Raw genomic sequence first — 20,659 nt, forward strand, 5'->3', positions numbered from 1 at the left:
TACAATTCAGAGGTTAACCTGGTATTTTTACTCCACTATATTTATTTTAGTTACTTTTCTGATTAATGATGTGAAATATAAACAACCCTTAAAGCAGACTTTAGTTACACCTGAGTAAAATTCTCTCCTGATTGTTGTCAAGTGCCAACAATCAGGAGAGATATTTGATAGTTGGTGCTTGAGAAGACTACACATTAATCTGCAATTGACATGAATGGAAACGAGTAATAAAGTATATTCATTACTCGTTATTCTCTACTAATAGTTAATTAAAGACTGTATAATGGCTATTTTGCACATCCCTTCAAGATTTCAAAGTCTTCTAAGGTTTATTGACATATCATATACACAACTACGGTGTAGTTATGCAATGAATGAAAAACTTGGGTCGCAGCTGAGGTTCCTCAACAGTGCATTACAAGACATCTATCAATATGTGTCTATACCTCCACCATTAAACTGTCATATTCTGCACATTTCTTATACTATCTACTTACATAAGAGCATAATTAATGTGTATAATATCAGTTAAAATAAGTGCTTCAACATAGTTAACATTGCAGGAAAGCAATATATTAGACGTTAAGTACTTTGTCAGGCTTAATATTTATCTGTAGATAAATACCCCCAAAGCTTTTTTCTTATTTAAAAGAGGACCTTAATCTACAGTATTATTTAATGTTTAAATAAAGGTTAATTCGTTTTTCTGTTTTGCACATCCTCCTATTAATATCTTTGTACATCCTGCACTAAACTGTTTTATTTTAGAGATCACTTATAGTATCTTCCTGATTTTTTATATTCTATATATTTCTATCACAGACCTTCTACTTTCCCCCTATGAAAGTATGTGCTCTTAATATGTTTTGAATCAAATATAAGTAAAAACAATAATTCAATAACGTGCTTTAACCACGAGGCGGTGCACACAAGGTACACACAGTCATAATAACTTTGTATTATTAGTGTAGGACACTTATGTATGTACAACATCTGAAGATGTGTAGTTTTATTCATGTTTTCACATCATTCTACAGCATATTGCTATATTATTTCAGACTCAGTATTTACATTCTTATATTCAAAGAAAATCAATAATATCTTTAAAAACTACAAGTCCTTTTATATCAGCTTTGCACCGTTATGGTGTAATTATAACCTATCTATGAATTAGATCAAATGTAAAAGTCAGCCGAATTAGTGTTGATACTGCAAGGAGACGTATTGTGTGAATAGAAATTGAAGATGTTGTTTAATTGTTGATATATATATGATCCACGTCAAGTTTTCAGTTTCAGCTGCATTTCTTCCAGTTTTTTCAAAGGTCTTCTCATCAGGGCTCTATAAATAAAGATCTACGGCAGATCTGTAATATGTAATGCAGCCGAACAGTGTATTACAATGCCGTTATGTGATGACTTTCAAAGAGAAAAGCAAGAACTCTTGGAATAAAGTATTATTTTCTTTAAAAAAAAAAGTTTTCGGATTTGATATGGCATTAACACCATATCCCTACTGTACATGCATTACGGCTAAAACATCCAATCAGCGAGCTTAAACCATAGCTGAGGATCTTGGGTAATCAGTTCAGTGGCTGTGTATCGCAATGATGCTACGTCTGTTTCCGGTTATTTTTATTTTGAAATTCAGTTCCTGACGGACGCCAAAAAAGCCAAAGATTATGGAATTAAACAAATAAATAAAAACAAGGATGATTGTGTGTTATTGGTGAGTAAATAAAAGTGTGTTATTTAGAAAAGAATAACAAATTAGAAGGACAAAAAGATTAAAAAAAATACAGATTTCAGTCATCTGAGGCTCTGAGCCCCATTTCTTTTACTCACAGATGACAAAAAAAGTCAGACATTATACGATTTAAAATAAAAACAATAATCGTGGCTTGATATTGAGTAAGAACATGTTTTTATGAACCACACAGCTTCCTGTCTTCCAAGACCCGAACGGACAAAAAGACGTGCTGCAGGCACGAAATACTACCAATACATTGCTTTTAAAATCGTTCTGTGTGACATGAAAAAAAGGGAAAATTCGTGTTGGTGACCACGAATCAATAGATTAAATGTCGTGACTATAACACGAAATGCCGTGAGACTGGGTTGTGTCTACCTAATGGTCCTTGACTTGAAATACACCATTCAGGCCTACTGTATGTTCAAAATGTTTACCTGTTTTGCCTACCTTATTTGCATTTTGAGATTTGATCACAGTGAGGGTTACATTGAGATTACAGGAGCTCTAATTAACACCAGGTGTAGAGGCCTGTGGTGAGGTGTCATTATTCAGATAAAGTACCCAGATACAGATTACAAGTGGTTGTGTTATTGCGGTCACAGAGTCAGAAAACGTTTTTAGTAACAGATCTAGACAAGTCTGCTAGCATTAGTCACCCTATAATTTTCCAGTATAAGACATTGGTTAGGGTTACACAAGACAACTAGTAGTTAGTGTTCTCTTTCTTTACTTGCATTTACTTTGTAGTATTAGTATGGAAAGTATAGTATAGCCAAGTCAATATGTCAATATAAGTTACCAGAAACACAACTGCTAATGCTGCTCCGTAACAGCTGGATTTATAAATAATCAATGCTACTGAGAATGTTCATCTTATCAATTTAAAAGATGAAGGGGAAGTGGATTTGTACCGAAGTGGAGCTCATTTTTCAAACATAATGCTGTTTAGTTTATATGTGCTTCGTAGTTATCTTACTCTGAAAGACACTTAGTAACTGTAGCTATCAAATACATAGTGTAGAAGTGGAGTTAAAAACACATCATTTGCTCAATTAAAGCATAATGGAAATATATAGAAAAGTATTTTTTAGGTCCCCTATTATACTGTTTTTCAACATATAGGCCTATTATAGGTCTCAGATATATACAAAACATGTCTCTGAAGTGTTTGGCTCAAAAATACCAAACAGATCATTGTAGCATCCCATAGACCCCTCTCTTTCAGCCCTGTTTCAAAAGTCTGTTACTTTAGTTGAAAATAAGGAGCCACTCCCGACGCCCCTCTGCGAGATATTTGGTTAAAAAGAACACAATGGTGCTCTAGTAGGAGATTCAGGTGATAAGGTGTGTGTGTGTGTGTGTTGGGGGGGGCGGGTTACCTTGGTTGGTTATTGGCTAATGGTTACACAATTCAAAAAACCCATTATGACATCATAAAGTGGCCAAAATCTGATCAGCTCATGTTCGGGACAGGTTTTTGTATAAATAGATCAGGACAAAAAGTGAGCCAATCTTTTTTCCTGAAACTTTCAGAATCTCTTTACACAGAGGGGATACATGTTTATGTATAAAAGACGTGAAAAAGTGGATTTTGCACAATAGGTGACATTTAAACTCTACTCATGCATAATACTAAAGTACATGTTTAGTGACCTACCACCAATGTGCCAAACCAAGCAAAGCAGGGCTCCACCTGGGCTCCACCTGGGCTCCACCTGGGCTCCACCTGGGCTCCACCTGGGCTCCACCTGGGCTCCAACTGGGCTCCACCTGGGCTCCACCTGGACTCCACCGCACTCACCACCAGCTAGTTTTACATAACCACCAATCCCGCTCCGTCAAGACCGTTTAATTCCTTCGCTCCCGCTCCTGACAGAGAAAGAGATGGCATCAGCATGTCATAAAATCAATGGCAGTTTTCAGCATGTCATAAAATCAATGGCAGTTTCATGAGGAAATCATCACCCATACCATCCGTTCTCCTCTGCCTAAGCTCTTCTGGCTGTTTTTCTCGCCGCCATGAGGAGAGGAAATCAGGGGGACGGCTGGACACAGAAACGCCACAGATCGCAGTACAGGGCGAAAGCTGGGTAGTAATCGATACAGAGTTGGCAAAAGGCAGGGGCTCGGGATAAACAGTGGAGATTGCTCCAAGGGACTAGCATTGATGTGTGATTAAAGTCAGAGAATTCCCCCCCCCCCCACCGTCCCCCGTCCCCGTCCCCGGAAACTTGTGAGTGAGATCTCTGACGCCGGGGTAATTGGTCCCGGGGAAAATCAATGGATATGGCGAGTGAGCTAGTCACATCTGCTGGACCGTACAGGGTAGACACCTGAGGCATTTTCTCCTGAGGCTCAACTTGACATTTATGTGTGGACGGGCTCAGGGTCTAACTAACTATGCTGCTGGCTAAATATTGCTGAGAAGTGTGACTAGGGTCAAAGCAACATTTGTTATCAATGGCTATCCTAACTGTCCTTACAGAGGTCATAGGAACATATCTTACACTTGTGGGTGTTTTCGTGAACTGAGTGGATCCAAAGACTACAAATAAAAACGTACACATGATGGGTATTTTACTAGACATTTTTTTACTCAACATTTCTTTTTATTTGACTACGCTTGGGCCAACTCCACCACCCATTCCTTAGTATTTTCTTACCAGAATAACCTTTGTGTTGGAAAATACAATCAACCAAAATCTAAGTGAGTGATTGCAATGTCATTTTTTTTATTTAAATGATTATTTTATTAGTCATTTCTGGAAAATCTATAACTAACTAGTGGTATTGATGTACAATACTGTCACATTCGGAGTAATCAATTCATACTATTGCAATTCTCATTAGGCCACATCGTAATTTCAAACAATTTAATTATAAAAACTGTCAATTAAAGCCTCTTTAGGTGATTTTATGTATTGAATAACCATTTAATTTGCCTTGTTTTCCGAAAGCAGTTGCTATTTTTATAGCTCTATTGTATTTGGTATTTCTCAACCCTCTAAACATAAAGCTTTAGATTTCGCAGTTTGCGGTCCAACTGAGTACATTTGCTGATCTTTAAAGATAAAGTGGCCCATGTTATTTCCTATGTGTTTTTATCACCTAAAAACCACTATCGTGTCATCTGACAATTACTTTGGGGGAATAAAAAACGTACATATATTTTTTTTCTTCGCATTTCCATTTGATGGGTGTATAAGTCAAACATGCAATGAAATGTATACTAAATTGGATATTTTAAATGATTGTGCATAGCTGGAAAGGCAGTATTCCTTTGTGACCTCTTTTAATAAAGAACCAATCTGTCATGGAAAATAAATTGTGACAAGTGGAATCAGGTTGGTGACTTGATTTCTGTAACCCCGCCGTCATCTCTGGCTCTGATCAACATGACAGCTCTCTGTAGCACGGGCCTTCATTTTCAAAAAGGTCATTGATGAAGCGGGGGCACATCAGCATACATCTGATCCAGTGACAGCTGTGCCTGGGAGCCATCGCTCTCGCAGCGCAGACCAATTAGAGAGGGTCTTGTATCAATCAGGAATAAAATAACATCTAATCAAAAGCCACGTAGTTTTTTGATTCCCCCCTGCTCCCCAGATCCCATCACCTCAACACCTCGTTTCGCCTCCTGCCTATATATTTTTATATTTTCAAACACCTATCCGCGTCTACCAGCGCATACACTTAACAGATATGTCCTCACATCTTCGCACACACACTGACACACAAGAGGACATATTGCAGAGGGCAGACGGACAGTGCAGGTAACCAATCCAATTAACACCTTAATGAGGAGGTCCCCGGTCACAGCCTGTCTTACTCTACATGCAGAGCAGCACCACACAGCTCTAATCTTCCTGGATACAGCGATAAAGAATAGTGTGGATAAGCTGGAGCTGCTGGGTTCTGTAGGTTAGATTGTCTTAAAGCCACTACAAGGAGTTTTAAAAGTGTTGACCTACACAAGCAAACAAGACCATTGGCAAGATTTGGCTTTTTCTTTAGGCTTATTTTTAAATGTCTACCCCCGGCTCAGATACCCCATAAATTCAGACGACATCATTTACGGCATGCTGATCGAAAGAGCCTACGCTTTTATTTTCACAGGCATCATTTTCATTAGAGAATTTCAACAAGTTTGTGGTTATGGTTGAAGCTGTGGCAAGATCAGCAAAGAAAAGAAGAAAGTAATTGCGAAGAACAAAAAAAGCTTTAATGGCGCGGGCAAAGACACGAGTCAACCTTAATCAATTATTCAACAGATGCAGGGACTTGTGGTCTTTTGAAGGATAGGAAACCAATCATGAATTGGAACCTTATCTTGTAGACTGGTTTCATACGCCCATTTTATTAATGAAATATATTGGTTTACATGAATATATACATTTACATTTGTTATGTAAACTATAGCTTTGGCTAGCATTAGTTATATATATGGTAAGGATAGGTCATGACCTTCAAGTCATTCAATTATAAAATGTATGAATAGTAAATGCAACTGTGGTCTTGTCTGGGAGGCGTGTGGCGCAGTGGATAGAGCCTTGGTGTTGCGATCAGGGGGGCACAGGTTTGAACCCCACTGCAGTCAGCATGTCGTTGTGTCCCTGGGCAAGACACTTCACCCCAAATTGCTCCTGTGGGGATTGCCCACAGTATTGAGTATGTAAGTCGCTTTGGATAAAAGCGTCTAACAAGTGACATGTAATGTAATGTCTGAGGACAATCTTCGAGGAATACAACCCGCTGTTGCAGATACACTCTTTACAACATCAGGAGGATACGTCCCCAGCTGACCAAGAAAGCGATGCAGGTTCTGGTCCAGGCTCTCGTCATCTCACGCCTAGACTACTGCAGCTCCCTCCTGGCTGGTCTACCTGCATGTGCCATCCGACCTCTGCAGCTCATCCAGAATGCAGCAGCTCGTCTGGTCTTCAACCTTCCAAAATTCTCCCACACCACGCCGCTCCTCCGCTCCCTTCACTGGCTCCCAGTAACTGCTAGAATCCACTTCAAGACAATGGTACTTGCGTACCATGCTGTGAATGGATCTGGCCCTTCCTACATCCAGGACATGGTTAAACCATACACCCCAGCACGTGCACTCCGCTCTGCATCAGCCAAACAGCTCGCTGCTCCCGCACTGCGAGGGGGACCCAAGTTCCCATCAGCAAAAACATGTGGGTTTGCTATCCTGGCTCCAAAATGGTGGAATGAGCTCCCCATTGACATCAGGACAGCAGAAAGCTTACACATCTTCCGGCGCAGACTGAAAACTCATCTCTTTCGACTCCACTTCGAGCGATAGAATTACTAACAAAGCACTTATATACTAATAAAGGACTGGCTTATCTAAAGCCAGTTGAGTAACACTTGAAATGTTTTAGCTCTATGAAACCTGATGTACTTATATGATTCTGTTTTCTTCAAGTTTGTATTTTGTTGGTCGAACGCACTTATTGTAAGTCGCTTGGATAAAAGCGTCAGCTAAATGTAATGTAATGTAATGAATGATGGAAAAGTTCCCAGTGAATCTCAAATTGTAATTTTGGTTGGAATACCAATCCCTAGAATGTACAGTAGCTAAGTTTAGCCACATGTTCTGATAATGCCAGCTCTGCAAAGCTTGCTGTTAATATGACTATAATTGCCAACATGCACCAAGCAATTGATGGAAGTTTGTATCGCGCAACAGCTGTGAGTCAAAAAGGAAAAATACATCTTTCAGTCATCACTGCGGAAATACTTCCTAATTTTCCACAGGAACTTCCAAAATCCACAAAAAATGTAAAGTTAAATTGGAAGCTTGTATCCCTTTACAATCCATACAACCATCTGCAAATACATTTTGAGAACACTCACTTGATGTGATAACCCTATTAGACATTGTCTGTTAGTTGGACCCATAAATAAAGGGAATCACAGGACTCACTCATCTAGAACAGGAATCTTGTTTTGATTTTGCCTAGTTTAACTTTACCCACCCATTTTGAATAATTTTCAGGTAAATGTAAAGTTACAGAAGAGTGTCTTGATGATTTTCTTAAATATAGAGCAAACATTAAGTAAGGCAGTTATTTTGAGCAAAGTCTCAAACACTTCATGAAGCCCTGGTTACATTTGAATAATTTTGAGCCAGTTTAATAAACTTCGCAGAACCCCTTACGCAAATAAAGAGCCCCAGTATTATTCGTATTTAAGTAGAATCGCTGAACACCGTTGTTGGGGTGGCAGTAAGAAAAAGTTCACAGAAAGAGAATTCCAGACTTAAAAGTTTTGGATCCAGAAAAAACTTCACAAGAAACTTGATCAAAGAGCTCAACATGAGCTTTAGTCTAGCCACTCGTTATCTCCTCGGAGCTGGAATCCAAGTTTGCCTGGAATAATAAAAGCACCTTGATGAGGCTCTGTGACGCACACAGCAGCATTAGGCCAGGCAGTTTGATTCATGGCCCTGACAAAACTCTTCTTGTTTATGATCACACAACATCTGTTGACGGTGAATCACTTCGTGTAATCAGCACTCTGCAGCCATTTGATCATTTCATCACTCACAACTTTGTGTGAGAGTGTAGCAAAACCCAGTGTGGGCGGTTCTACATCTCTGCCGTTCATTGCCTTCTGTGTACAGTAGCACTAATATACACTACAGGGTTATATCGGTGTGTGTGTAAGTGCTGGGATCAGTTCCAGCATAGATTTGGTGTTAGATGAATAAAGCTGGCTGTTGCGGGGCGATGATGGCGGTGGCTTTTCTCTCATCAAAGCTGATAAACATCAATGAGCTTCCTCCGATGCCATTAATAATTAGAACAAACTAATACCAAAGACGATGTCTGACCCTGGAAACCGGAACCTGACTGTTTTCTATTTGTTTTTGAAGTGAGAGTTTGTGCTGCTGCCACTTCTAATTCCAAACACTAATTCAAAGAGGATTCGTCTGCATTTTTTCTAGGTCAAATATCACAACTTTGAAAAGCCCTACTCTCCCACAGTGTTATTTTCTTTCCTGCTTTACTAAATAACACTTCTATTGAAAATTTTGCCAAGCTGTAAAGGTTACGGAGTTGAGCTGAACATATGATGTTAAAAGCTTGCATAAATTGGCCGAAATTAATTGTCAGGCCACCAAAATGTCTTAGACTAAATCCTGCTCTGTTTGTGGTAGAGCCATGCAACAATAACCAGAATTCCACATGATGCCGAAGAACCACAAGCAAAAGAGCTTGATCCAGGAGAGCTTAACCATCAGCTGGCTTGAACTGTGCAGCAGGCCTCCAATTACCATGTGTTGAAGTGATAATCTGTAATCTTTTCATTCTTATTTTGGCACAGCACGGTGCTAAATGATCACCTCTGCTGTGTTTTGCAGTGCTCTGCCCAGCAATCACTTCTGAGCAGTGTCACAGTTAATTTGACATCACTGGACTGACAGCAGTCACCACAACCACAAGCATGGGCTCCTGCACTGAGAGGAGTAAAGAGACTTTAAAGAACAGAGGGAGATGTATGAGGTGAGACATTTATGTCTACATAATGCAAAATCATCATGTGTACTTAATAGTCAGGTCAACAAATGCTTTTCATTAAGCCCATTCTCTGGTATCAGAAATGTTTAATGAATGGTGAAAAAGTCTGTATAAATATCACTGGTGACCTTAGGTTCTTGTACTTAGTTGATAAAATGGTATACCCTAAACCAAAAATGCACTTCTTTTTAAATATTTCCCAACGCTAATAGCATCTCCTACATCGGTGTTATTGAGTGGATGAGAATTTTTGGTTAAAACAATGTTGGTGATACTAATGGATTGTCGCAATAACTGTAAAGGCAAGCTTTAACGTTGTCATTTGTTGCTTCTATTTCAGTACGAAAGGGAAAACAGTTGGGAGTTGACCAAATTTGTCTTTGTCAGCCCTTATGTGTGATTTTCAGGTGCCATGCTATGGTTCCAAAGGCCCATTTATCCATATATCCATTATTTGTAACATACACCCATTGTTTGGAATGCCAATTGCTCCACATTCTCCCTGCAGTAAATACATGGGAAATTATTATGCAAAATTACATCTTTGGAACTTTTTGTTGACATTTTTCCCTACTATGGCAAAGGCAAGACCCCCCTACTTTGCATCTGATTGGCTTACACTGGTATTCTAACCCCAACCCTAACTAAACAATCTCATTCGTCGTGCCTAAACCTAACTGTCAAATCATCAAAGGCAACAAGTACAAGGTAATTGGGCTCGTTTTGCATAGTTATTATTGGTCATGTGCTTCTGTTAATTATATGTTACTTGATTGTTTAAAGCTAGCTAATGGACAGAAACGATCACAATGTGATTCTGTCCCAAACTATGTCTTTTGATAATAAGTCATTTGGTAACTGAGCTGAACCCAACAACTTGAACAGACTGAACTTACGAAGACCTAAGTCAGAATCTATGCTGAATGCCTTGGCAGGATTGAATACTGACAGCGACTTCAACTGCCCAATAATACAACTGCAAAATACGACATCTTCAAAAAACCTACAGTACCAGTCCAAAGGGAAAAAAAGAAAACACTTCTGCACCACTCTTCAATCCCGTCTCATCCTTGAGCCCTTTCTATCCTCGAAAGGCACCACTTATTTTCAGTCAACATTTGGCACTGAGACACTCTTCCACTTATCAAATAGCGAATCATTTCCCTTGATTTTTTGTGTATGCTGATACAGTTGGAGTTGCTGTTACTTTTACTCAAGCAGCTCGTGATTGTTCCTTTGTGTGTTTAGCTAGAGTAGTTCTTGAAGCCCAGTTTTGCTATTTATTTCTCAACAAACCGCTGTAGCTGCTTCGAGAAAAACACCAAATTCATTACCGCCTGTGCACCCAAGGGTATTTTCTAGGAACAGAAACACTTATCAGCGTTAACAAAAGCAAATACAAAAGAAAAGTGAATATGATCTTTATTTATAATGAAATATTACATAGAGATGCTTGCGTTCTTGTTTTTATGCAAAACGTAGCTTGCAAACAGACAGTACATTTCCAGTAAAACATGATGGAACTAATGCACTACCTTGGGAACTCAGCAGTTGATCACAATGATCCTCTAAAGTCCATGTTTAGACACGAGAAACCCCTTAGGCTGAGGAGGTTTGTTTTGTTCAACAGGGAATACAGATAAACGACACCGTCCGTGATAAAAGAATGTCACACACACAGCATGGTGCCAGCATTGATAAAAGATCAAAACTGACTATTCAGCTTCTGAAGAAATGAAGCATGCTGACAACAATGGCAGTGTAATGCTATCAGAAAACAGAAATACAACATTTCCTTTCATTTCATTGCCAGGTATTACGCTACAACTCATGTATGAACATAGTCCTTTGATCCACCCAAGTGCATTCCTGTGTGACCGCCACAAAGTTTGCTATGGTACAGATGTGTTGGTAAAAAACACTCTTGTGGTACTTTGTGGACAATTCATGTAGACAGACTGAAACCCAAATCACCATGTAAAACTACTCATTGTGTTCCTGCTCTTTTCTCTGTCAGTGGTGTTCCAAAGTATGCTGTAATTACTACTTACAGTAAAATAGGGTGTTTAACTAAAAGGAGCAGCAAACTTTCACTACCGCAATGTGGATTTTCACTTTTATACGGGTGTAATGTTCACACAAACGTTAAGCCTTGTGTATACTAGGATGTGGCTTAACTACCTCAGAACTTGAATCAGAATGTTGCATTGGATGTATCTTGCCTTCTTTTTTTATGTTAGTGTACAATGGACTAGAGCTACAGCAACTGCCTTCCCTAGCCCACAGGATATGCTTTGTTCCTTTCCTTAGTGTCTTTATCAGTTTGGTCAGCATAAACAAAACCTGCAGAGCATAATGATAGCTGATTCGAATTTGATCAGCCGATTAAAATGGCTGTTTTCAGTTGTTATCAGATTAGAGTAAATATCGCCCTACTCGACCTTCTAGTTTGCTCAGTAGGTCGTTATTGTCTATTAGTAAACTCAATCACCACAGGGAGGTTAAAAATTGTGAATTGCGACCCTTTGTGGCCGTAGTAATAATGATCAGAGCAAAGAAGTTAATTGACGTATAAAGTATGATAAGGTCCGAACTGAGGTTGAAAGGTGAACTTTCTTAAGTTTTCTGCTTGTAATGTTTTCACAGTAAAGGGTGTAAGGACTAGCATGACAGATAAAATCAGACAAGATAGCCAAGTTACAAAATGACAGAGGCAGAAATAAATTGAAAAACAGGGAAATGTTTTTAGTAAAACATTTCCAATAAAAACCCTTTTGTCTGGTTTTTCAGCATCAGTTCTAGGCTTCATTGTTGTCCGATATCACACCATGATGGTGGTGGGTGAATAAAGTAGATCCTTACATTGAATGACAGGTGAACTTGGCAAATTGAATAGGAGGAAAAGGGCAGATCCAACAACACACTTCAAATCGCAAAGAATAATGTAATTAATTTAAGCTTAGTGAGTGTATGATGTGACGTGCAGCCGCTGTCACATCATACACCAATATGTAGGGTTGTCAAAGCACTCGTACTTTTCTTGTTCTTTTTTCATTAGGGCACGGGGACTTCACTCCAAGGGCAACTCGGTGGAAAGGCAGTTCCATCTTTGTAATGAGGTAAAACATACAAAGCTTCTCTGACCCTATTCAGATGCCAAGGGCTTTATGTGCCTATTCATGACCACTTCCTGGGTGCAATTGAGAGGAGGGGTGGGCGAGAGCAGGGTGCCACTGTGGCTCTATCACTCTATTAACAAAGGGAGGACAAACGGCAGAGCAGCACATTCATCATCTCGCCAGCAGCCGTCCCTGTGGAAAAGACAATGCACATTGCTCTGAGCTCACATTCGCTTGTAGTGCCGCAGATGTGTGTGTGTGTGTGTGTGTGTGTGTGTGTGTGTGTGTGTGTGTGTGTGTGTGTGTGTGTGTGTGTGTGTGTGTGTGTGTGTGTGTGTGTGTGTGTGTGTGTGTGTGTGTGTGTGTGTGTCTGTGTGTGTGTGTGTGTGTGTGTGTGTGTGTGTGTGTGTGTGTGTGTAGCTGATGGTGAGGTCCCTATGTAGTTGAGGTAAATGATGGCGACGTCCCACAGATCCTCTTTAGACAGCTGGGAAAATTCTAATGAGCCTGTGAACCTGCTGAGAAGTGCGCGTGTTTGTGTGGATCTGTGTTTGTGTGGATGTGCAACAATGTGTTTGTGTACAATATACTTTAAAATCTGTAATTCTTTATCTCAGGACTCAACGAAAATAGAACGCTTTTAGAGCAATGCATCTCTCATGGTTTGAAAACACAGCTCCTCATATTCCCTAAATATAAATTCAAAATGAAATCAACTCTGTCTGAACCACAACACCAGCCGTCTCTCATGGCAACACAACAGTCCTGCCTGCTTCCTGCCAAGCAATACAAAAAACTGATAAACATTATTCTATACGGCTGTTTATTGTTAACAAAGATTGAATTTGTGTGTGTGTGTGTGTGTGTGTGTGTGTGTGTGTGTGTGTGTGTGTGTGTGTGTGTGTGTGTGTGTGTGTGTGTGTGTGTGTGTGTGTGTGTGTGTGTGTGTGTGTGTGTGTGTGTGTGTGTGTGTGTGTGTGTGTGTGTGTGTGTGTTTGAATATGACACTGTATAAACTGTATATGTGAGACAAGGACAGGGGGGGAGATGGGAGGCCTGCAGCTGCATTTCTGTCAAGGGCAAATCAGACCTGTCAGAAAGCATCAAGCCGTGCTGCCATGGCAACGACGTTAGCACCCGCGAAGGTCACAAGATGGAGTGTGTGCTCCCCTCCTGCTGGGCGGCTGTCAGGAATGACACACAACTAAAGTCACACACACACACACACACACACACACACACACACACACACACACACACACACACACACACACACACACACACACATATCCATATAGCAGCACACATGCAATGCAGTTACATTACATTTTTACTGTATGAGCTCGTGGCGCGCCTTCCGACTGTGAGGCCCCCTGCTGGCCTGTTAAAGCTCAAGACTAAAGTGAGACGAAGCCGTTTTGAAGAACAGAGACTTTACACTTTCACAGAGAGTGCAAGACACTACTCCATACTCCCCCCTTTGCTCCCTTTATTTGACTTCCCCTCGTGACTCTTTATCTTGGGCTGGTTCGCAGACTAAGGGTTCAATAAGGGTTGGATGGAATCACAGGATGGGGGCCGCCTGTTATGTGTAGTGAGTCATGAGGAGATATTTCACTATGTAATAGATTGCGGTGTAGTAAGATAACCTGATATATCTGATGATGGTGTAAGCATAAACACACACACACACACACATTCACACACACACCACTTCCAGTATACTCCCTGCTCTTAATCTCTGTCTGGGCTGCATGGGGACCCTGAGTGCTCCTCCCTGACGTTGACAAAGCGCTATGGGTGTTTTTTGGCACTCGTCCTCCCCTAACCTCCCCCCTCAGCTACCTGCTCAACACTTTATCAAAACCACAGGCACCAAAATGGCGAGGGATCCATCAACTTCCCACGCTGAGAGATGATGTCATCAACAAGGGACGCCTCCTGGGGGATTGTTGCTGATGGCCGAAATGGATCAGAACCACAGAGAAGGTAAGTTGCCTGCAGTACTGCAGTGGAAAACCAGAGTAACACTGCATCAACAACACCCAGTGTGCAATATTATTTTTTTCAATAATACAATTAAGTTGTTGCTTTAACTGGATGTGAAAGCAACGATTTATGAATATTTATCCTTCATGTTACCTGCCTGGTATTGTAATCTGAAAGCAAACATGTGCATATAATCTTTATGCTGGAACTCACTTCTTTTCTTTTGTACGGTGGACTTCCTTTTTGAGGGTTTAAAAGTTTTCACAACCATTGAGATAAGAAAAAAAATAACCTTTAAAATAAAAAAAATTCTCTTCTCTGGAACAGAAAAAAAACATATTTTCCAAGGCTTACTGGAACTTACTGTGGCTACCTAAGGACAAAACAAATACAAATGGGATAGCACAAATATTAAATCTAGAACTACACTCAAAAGACACAAAACTAAACCACAGACAGGAAGGGAAATGTAGCACACTCCAAATCAAGAAAAAAGCAGGGGGACAAACTTTACAAAGGGAGACAACAGAAATATCCAGCAACAGGACTTTAAGGCATTAGCCCTTTATGGTCACACCAAATAGACGAACAATTTCCAATAATTATGTGCTTAGATAGTGAAAATGTTAACTTTTGAGAAATTTGCTCAGCTGTAATGTTACCAAACATCGGAATAACTGTGGGTTATGAGCAGTGATAGACAACTTGAAAAATATAAATTGCTAACAACAAATCATTAAACAAAATAAGTACTTCCTGTTATTAGCCCAGCTGTTTTGCATTTCAAAGCAATGAACAAACAAGTCATCCAACTCATATGACCAAATGGGCCGATTGTTCAGGCCCTTATTACGGCCAAATATGTCGTTTGTTCAAGCTGAATATGTGATGTGGATCATAACTATATTAGCAATTAAACAACATCTTCCATTTCTTTTCACACAATACGTCTCCTCGCAGTATCAACACTAATTCGGCTGACTTTTATATTTGACCCAATTGGTAGATATACAGTATTTACACCATAACGGTGCACAGCTGATAGAAAGGGATTTTTTTGTAGTTTTTAAAGATATTATTTACTGAACTACCTTTCCAACTCCTCATGCAGTTGACTGTTACAGGTCTATACAGGTTCATGGTACAATGCATGAGCTTCAAATCGAGAGACTGAAACTGTATTTTTCCTTTACCGTTAATTTCACAATAAAGTTAATAGTCATATTATGTTTGATATTATTATTTTAACAGGAGGATGTGCTAAACAGACAAACTAATAAGGCTTTATTTAAACATTCAAGAATAAGATGCCCCCACGAATGGCCCGATGTTGTTACGATCAAAGCGGAATTTGAACATTTCCTTTATCGTGTGTCCATCGGGTGTCAATTTCGGGACAGTGTGACAGGGGCTTTAAGGACCACCACAGAAAAAGTCATTTTATAGTCTTACATACTTTTTCAAGTATTTCAGACAGGGGCTCTTGTTAAGCTTCCATATCAGCTCAGCAATGGTTTTCTCTTCATGTTCTTCATGTACCTTCAGTGAGTAGGGCCAACACTCAACATTACATTACATTGCATTTAGCTGACGCTTTTATCCAAAGCGACTTACAATAAGTGCATTCGACCAAGAAGATACAAACTTGAAGAAAACTGAATCATATAAGTACATCAGGTTTCATAGAGCCAAAACATTTCAAGTGCTACTCAACTGGCTTTAGATAAGCCAGTCCTTTATTAGTATATAAGTGCTTTGTTAGTAACACAGCCGCTACATCATGTACCCGTGAACATTTCACCATTTTACGTTACCATCTTCCAAACAGACAGCCTGTGAAACTAGAAACAGGCAGTGGACCTCCACAGGACTTTGAATATACATAATTAGTACATGACTGTGTTATTGTGTTATTGTGTAATCTCTCACTATAGCTTCTGTAAATCCTATTTGAGGTAATGTACAACACTTTAAGGCTGCCTAAATCCTCTTGCCTGACACTCATCCTGAATTTGCATTTGGCTCTTTCTTTATTATTCCGGCTTTATCTGGTTTTCTTTTGGAAGTACTGTAATGCTGTCACCATGATTGAACTTGTTTAACCAGTTAATACCTCATTAGGTTTAAATAATGGGCAAATATCCTCGTTCATGTGTGCTTTTATCAAATAATTGTTTGTCCTTGTGTACCTATAGTCTGCACCTGTGTATATCATTTCACTTTCCCCTCTTTACAAGAGAAATTTGGATTCCCCCGCTCAATTCTTCAGCCCCTTAATTGACATAATTAGAGGATTACAGTGTAAAGCTGCTACTCTGTCACTCCTGGGCTGCAACCGGCGAGATGACAGTGCCGAGGCGGGATCCGCACACCGCCTTTCGGTTTGACACCAACATCCAGGAGGACAACAAAGATAAGAGCGGCTAGAGGGAAAGCCCTCATTCTGACAAGAGCAAATTAACCTGCTGTGCCCGACAGAGTACCGCCGCTATCTCCTTCCTTTGCCCCATTCATACTCCTTCTTCCCTCTTTTCCTCCTCTCCCCTGGGCTCCATAACACATTTTACTTTTTTCCCCTCCTGACTGTTTTGATTCAATACAAGAGCCGCTGTCGTGTCATCAGCTGTAATCATGCATCCTTTGTCCCTGCTTATAATATAATCATCTGAAACCTCCCACACTTACTTAGTCCCATTTACCAAATGACACCTCTTATTCTTGCCTCCTTTAAAGATTAATTGCATTTCCATACGAGACCACTCACGCTTTCCCGCTCGCGTTCTGTCCCTACCTGTCTCTTGCTCTCGCTCTCTCTCTCTTTATTGGCGTAGCAGCACGGTAGCATCGGGCGTCTCACCTGGTTGGGGTTGTTACTAATCCGGCAGTGGCTCAGTCACTAGGGGCTTGGACTGTGAGCTGTAGGGTCGCCGGTTCAAGTCCCCGACCAGACCTAAAAATGGAGTGTGGACTGCTACTTGGAGAAGTCCCAGTTCACCTCCTGCCCTGCCGCGGTGCCCTTGAGCAAGGCACCGGACACCCCCTTCCCCCCTCACTCCCATTGCTCCCCGGGCGCTGTACAATAGCTGCCCACTGCTCCTAGTACTAGACTCCTGGTACTAGGATGGGTTAAAAAAAAATGTTTCACTGTGTGTGCGGCGTGCTCTGCATGTGTGACCATTAAAAGAGGGTTTCATCATTCCCAATTCGTGAAATGCATCGTTATCAGGCCTTTGTTGTCTGTAATACCTCTGCACCTCAGGTATGGATTAAATCCTACTATATTTTAAGTCATCTTCTACTGCCAATGTGTGTGTGTGTGTGTGTGTGTGTGTGTGTGTGTGTGTGTGTGTGTGTGTGTGTGTGTGTGTGTTTGCCTATGCGACCAGGGAGGACCCGAAGTCTCACGTCTAATTAAGAAACAGCAGATTGGTAAATAGAAACGCCTTTTGGTCTGTGTGTCAACATGTTACGTGATCTCCCTTTACATCCTTTCTAAGCCACTAAACACCTTTACTTTGCCCCCCCCAACCCCCCTTCCCTGGGTTGAAGCTACAGGTTAGAATCAATCCCTCAACATGACCTCAACTGTCGATGCAGAGTAAACTTGAGTGAGGCGTCGTTCATTTGTCTCTTCCCTCCCTCCGCCTCAGCAACGTCCGCCCTCCCTTTGTTGTCATTTTCTATAGCTAAAGCTCTCACTCAGCTCCTGCTAATCACACATTTACACATGAGCTTTGTGTGTGTGAAGACATACTATACCGTTTACACAGCTACACATAGTGTGGTGAGGGCGGACTCATGTACGCTGATCCCACACGTTAATTAGAGATTGATGAAAATCCACAGGTGAACTTGATTAACTTGATTAGGCCTTGTTTAACTAAACAAGGCCTGTGTTTCTGAGTGTGTGTGTGTGCGTGTGCGTGTGCGTGCGTGTGCGTGCGTGCGTGCGTGCGTGCGTGTGTGTGTGTGTGTGTGTGTGTGTGTGTGTGTGTGTGTGTGTGTGTGTGTGTGTGTGTGTGCTGTTGAAATAGGGATGTTAAGGCTGGACAAGAAACAGCGAGCCCATCAGGCGGTGCCGACATCTCTCACAATCGGCCTCTTGTGAGCACATCAATCGCATCGTCAATCTAAAGGCAGTTTAACGCTTGCTTCCATTGTTGTTGCATGAATAATAATAATAGGTGGCATCTTTTATTTATATAGAAGGAGAATTACCGCTTTTCTGTTGTATGCCCTTGCCATCAAGTCATGTTGAAGTTCACTTCAATATCTGTCAGAAATGTCATCACTTTATAATTTTTTCCTATCAGACCTTCGTGCAAAATTGTCATAATTTATTATATCTGGTGAATTTTCTGATATTTCTAAAAATGTCTCAGTGACCTTCATCGGGGACATTTAAAGCGGTCGATCCTTGAATCTAAGTGTGCCAAAATATAGAGCCAAGAAATTCCATCAAGGTCTTAATGAGAAATCACGCTCATGAAAATTGGGTGAAAAGTGAGGCCTTGAACTTTGACAATCAAATTCCAATCAGTTCATCGCTCAGAATCATTGAACGTTTGTGCCAAATTTAAAGAATATCCCTGCAGGCGTTGCTGAGCTTACAATAATGAGACTTTATATATCCATACTTATCTACCACGCATAAGCCAGTGTCATGTCTACATTTGTGCATGTCATGAGTGTACAGTATAAAGATAATTGGAAACAATTTCGAGGCTAGACCTCATTCATTCCTATAAGAGTTTCTCAGTGGCGCAGGTAGCCAAAATGTCTCAACCAAGTTATGACCTGGATATATTGTCTCGTTTAAGGCTCATTCACATGAACGGCCGCATGAAAATTACTGGTTTATCATTGGGCACTTTGCTCACATTTAAAGGTGTATTGGTGAAAGAATAGACTCAAAGCCTAAAGTGGACCTATTATGCTCTATTGGAAAAATACATTGTAGGGCCATACCACAAAACATGTCTTTGAAGTGTTTTGCTTAAAATACCAAACAGTTCACCCATTGTAGCCATGCCTCATACTGCTCATACCCCTCTTTTGCAGCCCTGTTAGAGAAACGAGGATTTTGGGTTCTTAGCTTGAAAAAAAAAAAGAGGAAGCGGAGTTAATGCCTTATCAGAATTCTAGCGGAGATAAAGTTAAATTCGGTTGTGATAAAACGCCATCCTGATCTAAACCATATCAAGGATTATTTACCGAAACAGTATGGAACTCAAATGCTTTTTCTCTTGCGGGTTTACCACAAGGTGAGTTCCTTTTTTATTTCCTGCTTTTTAAACACATGTGCTCTACAGCAGAGTCCTGCAGTAGAGCCCGTGGGTACCCGACCTGAAGCTCGGAGTATACAGCATTTTCAATAACACTTCCTCAAGAGCGAAATCTAACGTCTGGGAGGCTTTTGGTGCCATCCGAGATGGAGAAAATAACCAACATCCCACGCTTTTTGAGACAAATATGCAACTGCGTGTGTTAATAATTGCATGTTTTCACTGCTCATAGGATATGCGGGTTCGGGTCGGTTTGCGGATCTTGTGGCGACGGGTTTGGTCGGTTTGCGGAACTAACTGTCAATACGTGCGGATGGCGGGGCGGGTTCGGTATTGCACGTCGCGGGTGTGGGCGGGAGCGGGTCTTGAAAATCAGACCCGTGCGGGACTCTGCTCTACAGTACAGTGTTGGCGAGGCTTGCTAATTTTGCATTTTGCATGATAGGTCTCCTTTAAATGAACACTTGAAGGCGCGGTTGAGATGGAGCTTAGCATAGAGCTAGTCTGGACGTGATTTGCTTTCAATCAAACATTACAGCAATAGTCGTTGCACACATGACTGGAGATATTTTCTAGTTCTATTGTGAGTTCTTTAGAGTGCAAACTTTGCCTTTATTTGAGACCTGTTTTTAGCCAAGACTTGAGACTCGTTTTTGACTTTCAAGTGAAAATGTTGTCATCCCTCTGATTAAAACCTTGGGGATTAAGTTAGTTCTGTAACTGATTATCAAAATGTATTGAGTTATAATGCAAAACATGCAGGTTCCCCTCCCTTCTTAGAATACAGGGGAAATGAGTTATTGACTCATAACAAGTCAGAGTCACTGTTTGCTCAAGATGTTGTGATTGAGTTAGGATTTCTCATTAAAGATCTTTGCATTAATATGGATTTCTGCACATCTAATGTGTAGATATAGCTGTTTCTCATCTGTATTCTTTTGCTCAATATCCCAGTGCCTGTCCACAATGATAAAACAAC

Source organism: Notothenia rossii, assembly GCF_949606895.1.
Source record: "Notothenia rossii genome assembly, chromosome: 8".
Lineage (NCBI taxonomy): Eukaryota > Metazoa > Chordata > Actinopteri > Perciformes > Nototheniidae > Notothenia > Notothenia rossii.